We start from the raw sequence: 10,386 nt of genomic DNA, 5'->3' as shown, positions 1-10,386 counted from the left end.
ACACGTTTCATTCCAGAGCGGTATGACGGCTGCGTGGTCCCATGGTGTTTATACTTGCGTACTATTGTTTGTCCAGATGAACATGGTCCCTTCAGGCGTTTGGAAATTGCTTCCAAGGATGAACCAAACTTGTGGAGGTCTAAAATGTGTTTTCCGAGGTCTTGTTTGATTTCTTCGAATTTTCCCATGATGTCAAGCAAAGAGGCACTGAGTTTGAAGGTAGGCCTTGAAATACATCTACAGGCACACCTCCAATTGACTACAATGATGTCAGTTAGCCTGTCAGAAGCTTCTAAAGCCATGACATAATTTTCTGGAATTTTCCAAGCTGTTCAAATGCACAGTCAACTTAGAGTATGTAAACTTCTGACCCACTGGAATTATGATACAGTGAATTATAAAATTACTTGTGTCATGCACGAAGTAGATGTGCTTATCGACTTGCCAAAACTATAGTTTGTTATTAAGAAATTTGTGGAGTGGTTGAAAAACGAGTTTTAATGACTCCAACCGAAGTGTATGTGAACTTCCGACTTCAACTGTATAGTTGGACTGTGGTAAGGGGTCACTGTATCAGTGGAGGCTGCTGAGGGGAGGACAGCTCATAATAATCGCTGGAACAACGCAAATGGAATGGAATCAAACCATGTGTTTGATACCATTCCACCAATTCCGCTCCAGCCATTACCACGAGCACATCCTCCACATTGAAGGTGCCACCAACCTCATGTGCACTGTATAGATGAAGCATGTTCACTAAATGTCTTATTTCTTACTATGTAGAAAGAACAGATGTCCCTCCTATCATACATAACCTTTTAGATAGGAGAGAAAGCCTTTCAAAGTAATTTCAAGAAGAATCTATTTAGTCTCTGTTAATATCACAGTGAATGTGACTTGTCTCTCCCAAGTGAGAACCTACGTATTGACTCTGGAGGTTCGTCACCCCCTGTTAGATGCTGCGTCGGCAAGCGGTGAGCTACAAAGCTTCCCAGATATGAGGCGGGCGGATCAGAGCGGTGGAGGGAGAGCTACAGAGCTAAAGCACACAGCTTGGTGGAGGCTTTGTTAGTTAGGGTTTCCTTGAAGCTTTGTTAAGGATGTGGGAGGTGTTGCGTGGCCCTGCATGCCTGCCGAATGCACAGCTAACAAGCATGTTGATTAGTCAGGGTGAAATGGTGAGACGGGATTCAGCAGAGTTGGAGAAAAGCAGACGAGGGAATCTCCCTTTATATTATCCCCCCAAAAATATGACAACATGGATGACAGATAGGGCCCTGAGACTAGATAGTGACTGGAGTTTTTCTCGGTCAAGTCAAGTAGTAAGTAATCTTGGATACCCAGAAGTAAAATTCTTGCGAAATTTGTCACTTACCATTTGAATCTGTCCACGAGAGATTAAGTAGTAAAAAAAACTCTAATGAGTATTGTCATGATTGATACTGTTCAGACACAGTTCTAAAACAGTGTAGTTGTCAAAGACTAACCATCCTCATTGGTTCATAGAACATACCTGCTAACGAATAGCAAACTGAGCCACAATGCAGGTTAATTACCCACAAACCCCTCTGGACCAACCTGTTGTCATGATGACCAGATCAGACAGTGGTCATGGACACCACAAGGCAATTTCATCTTTATAAGAGTGTTTCTTATGGTGTTGACATTATTACTTTTACTTGACAAATTATTGCTTCCTGTGTAAATGTTACTGTTCGACTCCAAGGCCACTTTCCATCCCTTTTCTACTCTCAGTAGAGCCATTCAGAAGGCTGCCTGTCATCATGGTGTCTGATTGAGCCAAATGCCAGAGACTCTCTAATTAGTGAGCTCTCCAATGTGCCAGAGGCCTGATAAATCGGTTTAATAGCAGCAGTGTGATAATTCCAGGGTTAAAACTCTTTAAATACTGCCTATTGACCCAAACTAGGTTTTGTTATTGATCCCATTGGACATACCGATCAATCAATTTAACAACTTGAAGACAAGGGTCATCTAGCAGTCAGCAGTGGCATTGACTTCCAGGAAAATCTTGGAAATGCAATGACAAGAATGATTATAGTGTAGTTAATTAGACTTCCAGAAACGCAGCCACATCCAGCATTAAAGGGGCAATCTGCTGTTCAAACAATAAAGTGGGCACCACGCCACTGTTTTGGTAAAAAGCTGAGGGATGGGGTTAGAGAAATATAACCACGCTCTAAGGCAGTGCTATCGATACAAAGACTGACCATACATAATATACAAATTATAGTTAAAACATTTGTTTTTAAACTATACAGAGTCTGTTTACAATTACATTGTTTACAAGCAATGGAGTAAAAATGTATTTTTTGTTGATTCTGATGGGGACAACAGTTGAACTAAGATCATGAGGCATTTCTAAGTTCTATTCTTCAATAATAAATGGGGATAAATCATTCATTTAAAACTGCCCCTTTAACAGCATACCATATTCTTCAACATCAACTCATTATAATTTAAGACCGGGACAAATACCATGATGCAACATCATAACGAGTGGAGGAAGCAAACACATCACAACAACAATAACCACAAACGCATCCGTCTGGATATTGGGAAGGTGTGGCAGACACTGTTATGCTCTGAGGGTCTGGAATCACATAGCCACTAATAAATAGAGAGAGAGGGAGAGAGAGAGAGGTAGAGAGAGAGCGAGAGAGAGCGAGAGAGAGAGAGAGAGAGAGGGAGACAGAGAGGGAGAGAGAGAGAGATGATTGAGAGAGAGAGAGAACTGAAACAGTGTTGAGAGGGAGGGAGGGGGGGAGGACTGGTAGAGCGGACGATGAGTCACCTAGACAGAATATTTATAGAAGGACCAAGAAAGGAGGGGGCATTAATGAAGCAAGACAAAGTCATCGTAAAAAAAAAACATATCTGAACACACACACACACACAAACGTAAATCCAATGGTATGAGAACATTGAGCAAAACTTCCCCAGAACCTTTTGTTCTGGGAAGTGGAGTTGAGTCTTTTGTAAAGTCTGCTCTTGATCTTGAAATGTCAGCTGCTGATTGATACATTGAACTGCCTTTCATTAAATAGCAGAAAAAGGAATAATTCAGTCAACAGTGATACCGGTTATTGATTGATTATGGCAGTATGTCTATATGAATGCAGCTGCCTATTGAAGCCACTGGACACAGTTTATCAAAGCACACTATACACTTTATTACGGGCAAAGGTTTAGTACACATCACTGCATTCTGTGTCAGAAAGTAGGCGGGCCCTCTTTGAAGTCTTGTAGATCAACGCATATCACTCTTTTTGTTTATAAAGCCCTCTTGAACAGACTTCTGCCGTGTTAACCTGAAGAATGGATTCCTTTTCTATGATTGTATTTTGTATCTCTGTTTTGCTTTTCGTAATGTATTAATGTGTATACAGTGCATTCGGAAAGTATTCAGACCCCTTGACTTTTTCCACATTTTTTTACATTACAGTCTTATTCTAAAATTGATTAAATAGTTTTTTCCCTCAATCTACATACCTCATAATGACACATCAAAAACAGGTTGTTAGAAATTTTAGCAAATTTATTACGAATAAAATCTGAAATATTTCATTTACAAAAGTATTCAAACCCTTTACTCAGTACTTTGTTGAAGCACCTTTGGCAGCGATTAGAGACTCGAGGCTTCTTCGGTATGACACTACAAGCTTGGCACACCTGTATTTGGGGAGTTTCTCCCATTCCTCTCTGCAGATCCTTTCAAGCTCTGTCAGGTTGGATGGGGAGCGTTGCTGCAAAGCTATTTTCAGGTCTCGCTAGCGATGTTCGGTCGGGTTCAAGTCCGGGTTCTTGCTGGGCCACTCAAGGACATTCAGAGACTTGTCCTGAAGCCACTCCTGCATTGTCTTGGCTGTGTGCTTAGGTTCGTTGTCCTGTTGGAAGGTGTTCCTTTGAACAAGTCTCAGGTCATGAGCGCTCTAGAGCTGGTTTTTATCAAGCATCTCTCTGTACTTTGCTCTGTTCATCTTTACCTCGATCCTGACTAGTCTCCCAGTCCCTGCCGCTAAAAAACATCCCCACAGGATGATGCTGCCACCACCATGCTTCACCGTAGGGATGGTGCCAGGTTTCCTCCAGGCGTCACGATTGGCATTCAGGCCAAAGAGTTCAATCTTGTTTTCATCAGACCAGAGAACCTTGTTTCTCATGGCCTGAGAGTCTTTAGGTGCCTTTTGGCAAACTAAAAGCAGGCTGTCATGTGCCTTTTTTACTGAGGAGTAGCTTGGAAACCGCATATGTATTCACCCCCTTTGCTATGAAGACCCCAAATAAGATCTGATGCAACCAATTACCTTCAGAAGTCACATAATTAGTTAAATAAAGTCCACCTGTGTGCAATCTAAGTGTCACATGATCTGTCACATGATCTCAATATATATACACACCTGTTCGTAAAGGCCCCAGAATCTGCAACACCCCTAAGCAAGGGGCACCACTAAGCAAGCGGCACTATGAAGACCAAGGAGCTCTCCAAACAGGTCAGAGACAAAGTTGTAGAGAAGTACAGATCAGGGTTGGGTTCTAAAAAATATCCAAAACTTTGAACATCTCACAGAGCACCATTAAATCCATTATTTAAAAAATGGAAAGAATATGGCACCAAAACAAACCTGCCAAGAGAGGGCCGCCCACCAAAACTCATGGACCAGGCAAGGAGGACATTAATCAGAGAGGCAACAAAGAGACCAAAGATAACCCTGAAGGAGCTGCAAAGCTCCACAGCAGAGATTGGAGTATCTGTCCATAGGACCACTTTAAGCCATACACTCCACAGAGCTGGGCTTTATGGAAGAGTGGCCAGAAAAAAATAAGCAAACATGTTTGGTGTTTTCCAAAATGCATGTCAGAGACTCCCCAAACATGTGGAAGAAGGTACTCTGGTCATTTGAGCTATTTGGCCATCAAGGAAAAATTCTATGTCTGGCGCAAACTCAACACCTCTCATCACCCCAAGAACACCATCCCCATCCCCAGCATCATACTGTGGGGATGTTTTTCATCGGCAGGGACAGGGAAACTGGTCAGATTTGAAGGAATGATGGATGGCGCTAAATACAGAGAAATTCTTGAGGCAAACCTGTTTCGGTCTTCTGGAGAAAGAAGAAAGCTCAGGACAGGAGGGAGACTCTGGCAGCTCAGGACTGGAGGGAGACTCTGGCAGCTCTGGACAGGCGGGAGCACCTGCAGGGACAGCCTGGTGCGGGGAGCTGCAACCGGAGGGCTGGTGTGTGGAGGAGGCACCGGATAGACCGGACCGTGGAGGCGCACTGGAGGTCTCGAGCACCGAGCCTGCACAACCCTACCTGGCTGGATGCTCCCCGTAGCCAGGCCAGTGCGGCGAGGTGGAATTGACCACACTGGGCTGTGCTGGCGAACCGGGGACACCCTGCGTAGGGCTGGAGCCATGTACCCCGGCCCAAGGAGACGCACTGGAGACCAGATGCGCTGAGCCGGCTTCATGGCACCTGGCTCGATGCCCACTCTAGCCCGGCCAATACGAGGCGCTGCTATGTAATGCACCGGGCTATGCCTGCGCATCGGGAACACTGTGCGCCTCAGGGCATAACACGGTGCCTGCCCAGTCCACCTCTCCACGGTAAGCACGGGGAGTTGGCTCAGGTCTCCTACCTGACTTAGCCACACTCCCCGTGTGCCCCCTCCCAATACATTTTTGGGGCTGCCTCTCGGGCTTCCTTGCCAGCCGTGTTCCCCCATAGCGCTGGCTCCCTTTACCTGCTGCCTCCGCTCTACAAGCTGCCGCCACCAGTTCCAATGGGAGGCGATCCCTTCCAGCCAGGATCTCCTCCCATGTGTAGGAACCCTTCCCGTTCAGAATGTCCTCCCATGTCCATGAGTCCATTCCACATTGCTCCTGGTGACCACGCTGCTTGATCCTTTTTTGGTGGGTAGTTCTGTAACGGCTGTTGGAAGGAGAGGATCAAGATGCAGCGTGGTAAGTGTCCATGTTAGATTTATTAGATAACTGAACACTGGAACACAAAGTAAAACAAAATAACACCTGAAACAGTCCTGTCTGGTAGAGACACAGAGACAGAAAACAACTACCCACAACTCAAGTGGGAAAAACAGGCTGCCTAAGTATGGTTCTCAATCAGGGACAGCGATAAACAGCTGCCTCTGATTGAGAACCATACCAGGCCAATCATAGAAAACAGTACAGTACTCGATACCATCTACTGCATCTTGCCTATGCCGTTCTGTACCATCACTCATTCATATATCTTTATGTACATATTCTCTATCCCTTTACACTTGTGTGTATAAGGTAGTAGTTTTGGAATTGTTAGGTGAGATTACTCGTTGGTTATTTCTGCATTGTCGGAACTAGAAGCACAAGCATTTCGCTACACTCGCATTAACATCTGCTAACCATGTGTATGTGACAAATAAATTAGATTTGATTTGAAAAAGAACATAGACTGCCCACCCAACTCACACCCTGACCATACTATAACAAAGACATCACAAAGGAACTATGGTCAGAACGTGACACACACCTAGTCATTCCAGGGTTTTGGTCCTTTTTTTACATTGTAGAATACATTGTAGAATAATAGTGAATGCATCAAATCTACACATAAATACCACATAAGAAATCATGTAGTAACCAAAAAAGTGTTAAATAAATCAAAATATATTTTAGATTTTAGATTCTTCAAAGTAGCCACTCTTTGCCTTGATGACAGCTTTGCACATTCTTGGCATTCTCTCAACCAGCTTCATGAGGTGCATTTCAACGCATTCAAATGAACAGGTGTGCCTTGTTAATTGTTTTAATTCATTTGTGGAATTTCTTTCCTTCTTAATGCATTTGAGCCAATCAGTTGTGGTGTGTCAAAGTAGTGGTGGTACACAGAAGGAAGCCCTATTTGGTATAAGGTATTGTATGTAGTTACAGGGCTAATCTGTAAAAGAGGATGACTCCCTGTCAAAATAAAGGTCAAATAAAAAAACATGTCCTTCAGAGGCAGGAAAGCCTATTGCATCATCTGTGTGTATTTTTATGGTATAATTATAAACCTTAAATACCGGCTCCATTGTTGGTTGTTTGTCCTCTCCACCTCTCTCCCAATGCTCTACCCCACCTTCTCCTTCACTGACATATAGAGAAGAAAAAGCAACAAGTGTGTTTCTGATATTGTATGCGGCTTTCTATACCGTTTACAACAAACGTACGTTTATTTTTTGTCAAATATATTTATTATATTAGTGGTAAGGCAGATGATTACAACAGTGACATTTATATCTGTGTGTGTCTTTCTACATTGTGCTGTTGAATGTGGATAGTGATCAATTATGTTTTGTGGTTTTTCACTGTAAATAAGAATTTGTTCTTAACTGACTTGCCTAGTTAAATAAAGGTTAAATAAAAATAAATAAAACATTTGAGTTATGTGACTTCCCTGCATGTCTCCACTGCACTGAGAACTCTGTTGCCAAGGGTAACAATGTCACAATGTCTCACCGTGCTAGAAGCTGTGAAAAGACAATTGAAAGCCATTTCATATCACCTGCTCCTGAGGGGGCCATCCACCAATGGAGCGACTTCCTTTGTCACCATGGATACCAATGCTCACAAAAGCCAAGTGGCATTCTCTGCAGGGGAAGTGACAAAGAGCAAATAGATGAGAGAGGAGATTCAATACCAGCAGGTGCGATAGAGTGTACGTGTGAATTTGTGTGCATGTGTTGATGTGAGGTTGAGATAAGTGGTGGACGGATGTAAGGTAATGTGTGTGTTGATGTGTATAGGTCAGTGTGTGTGTTTGTAGCTGCCTGCATAACAGGGAAATCCAGGGTTTTGATGTTTAGCATGGCTCTCGATTGTTACTAATAGAATTTTGAATATACTTCTGTTAACCCAGTTCAGATAATCCTGTTCTTTTGACACTTCCCAAATCAACCCCTGCCCAAAAGACAAAGAGAGAGAGAGAGAGAGGAGGAAAGAGAGAGATGCGTATACTAGAAAGAGACAGAGAGAGAGAGAGAGAGAGAGATAGAGATGAAAGGACAAATAAATAGGGGGTTAAACATATTTTACCTATCCTTCGTGTGTCTTATAGTCATTGGGTGATAAAGAGAGACATGGGAGGGGACATGGCCCTGGCTCCGGGCTCCGGGGATTCCTATGATCCAGGAAATGGGCTAATTTGTCTTGCTGTCGCGGGCAGTTGGTCAGAGCCATCGGGAAATTACATCCTGGTTGACAGAAGACAATTGCCTTGTTCCTCTACCCTAGGAAATGATAAAAGACATTACAGCAAGCCTCTATGGTGATACACAGTTCATCAGTTTGATAGTCTGCCTTCTATCTAAGCCCAAGCCAGTTCATCAAAAAGATTTGTATTTTTCTGTCTTTTGTAATGGTTAAAGTAGTTAAAGTCACAACAAATCAGATGCAGAATGTAGACAGATTTAGCTGAGCAAGAGGACTCAATGACGAGGGAGATCATGAGCTGCTTCCAATAACACTAAAAACGTACCATTCTTCACTAACCAGCAGAACAAACAGACAAACACTCACAGACACTCACACACCTCAGTCTGTTTGAGCAGTTTAATGATTAAGTCTTCCCACCACACTAAGGCCCAGTAGTCCCAGGTGACTGTGTGTTTGCCGCTCTAACACTCCGATCTAAAAAGGAGAAAGCAGCTGTAGAATCCATATAATTCGCGCAGTCTACTGTCCACACTCTGCTCTCTCAAGCTGAAACTCCTCACTGACTCAACAGACAGGCCACAGATCAGTTAAAGAGCCCCCCAGGAGACAGACCAAGAAGTCACACTGCAATAGGAGACAGACCAACACGTTAGTCACCCAGCCGTAGGGTTGACAGGGAGACAGCAGTATCCTTCTATCATTAAACATGTTAATGTACTGGATTTATTTCACCGTTTTTTACTCTCAGAGCCACCCAGGGAGCAGAATGTATTGTCTACACAGTCAGTCTGCACCTGCCCAGCTGGCACATTTGGTTCCTTGGAAGTTGTTTGAACGTCTGTTTTTGGTTTTGCATAGGTGCTGGGAACAAAGCCTTATGATAAGCTGTAGACAACACTATCTACCAAGAGAGTTTTCATCTGTATTATTCGTAGTCGTCTATTTACCACCACAAAGCTATAAGGCCATAAGCAAAGAAAAAAATGCTCATCCAGAAGTGGCTCTCCTAGTGGCCGGGGACTTTAATGCAGGCAAACTTAAATCAGTTTTCCCAAAATTTTATCAGCATGTCACATATGCAACCAGGGGGAAAAAAACTCTAGACCACCTTTACTCCATACACAGATGCATACCAAGCTCTCCCTCACCCTCCATCTGGCAAATCTGACCACAATTATATCCTCCTGATTCCTGCTTACAAGCAAAAATTAAAGCAGGAAGTACCAGTGACTCGCTCAATACGGAAGTGGTCAGATGACACGGACGCTACACTACAGGACTGTTTTGCTAGCACAGACTGGAAAATATTCTGGGATTCATCCAATGACATTGATACACCACCTCAGTCATCGGCTTCATCAATAAGTGCATTGATGATGTCGTCCCCACAGTGACTGTACGTATATATCCCAACCAGAAGCCATGGATTACAGGCAACATCCGCATAGAGCTAAAGGCCAGAGCTGCCACTTTCAAGGAGTGGGAAACTAATCCGGACACAGAAGAAATCCCGCTATGCCCTCAGACGAACCATAAAACAAGCAAAGCGTCAATACAAGATTAAGATTGAATCCTACTATACCGGCTCTGACGCTCGTCGGGTGTGGGAGGGCTTGAAAACTATTACGGACAACAAAGGGAAATCCAGCTAAATGCCTTTAATGCTCACTTCGAGGCACGCAACACTGAAGCATGCACGAGAGCACCAGCTGTTCTGGAGTACCAGGATGTGTACTCAAAGCATGCGCTGACCAACTGTCAAGTGTCTTCACTGACATTATCAACCTCTCCCTCACCGAGTCTGTAATACCAACATGTTTCAAGCAGACCACCATAATCCCTGTGCCCAAGGAGACCAAGGTAACCTGCCTAAATGATTACCGCCCTGTGGCACTCACATCGGTAGCAATGAAGTGCTTTGAAAGGCTGGTCATGGCTCACATCAACAGCATCCTCCCGGACACCCTAGACCCACTCCAGGTTGCATACCGCCCCAACGGATCCACAGATGACGCAATCTCAATCGCACTCCACATTGCCATTTCTCACCTGGACAAAAGGAACACCTATGTGAGAATGCTATTCATTGACTACAGCTCAGCGTTCAACACCATAGTGCCCACGAAGCTCATCACTAAGCTAAGGACTCTGGGACTAGACACCTCCCT

General features: G+C 43.9%; 1 long non-coding RNA gene across 1 annotated transcript; it reads right to left on the bottom strand.

Annotated features, from left to right (window-relative positions):
- Positions 1-3,541: 3,541 nt before the first annotated feature.
- LOC149972415 (uncharacterized) lies at positions 3,542-8,805 on the bottom strand. Its single transcript, XR_016491412.1, has 3 exons — positions 8,596-8,805; positions 8,099-8,292; positions 3,542-7,653 (listed from the first exon to the last, which is right to left on the bottom strand). It is a non-coding gene; the product is annotated as an uncharacterized LOC149972415 (long non-coding RNA).
- Between the last annotated feature and the right edge of the window lie 1,581 nt (positions 8,806-10,386).

This window comes from Oncorhynchus mykiss, chromosome 24 (assembly GCF_057628025.1).
Source record: "Oncorhynchus mykiss isolate SJ-2025 chromosome 24, ASM5762802v1, whole genome shotgun sequence".
In the NCBI taxonomy this organism is placed as follows: Eukaryota; Metazoa; Chordata; class Actinopteri; order Salmoniformes; family Salmonidae; genus Oncorhynchus; species Oncorhynchus mykiss.
The sequence above is the reverse complement of the archived record's forward strand: the minus strand, read 5'-3'. Positions and strand labels throughout refer to the sequence as shown.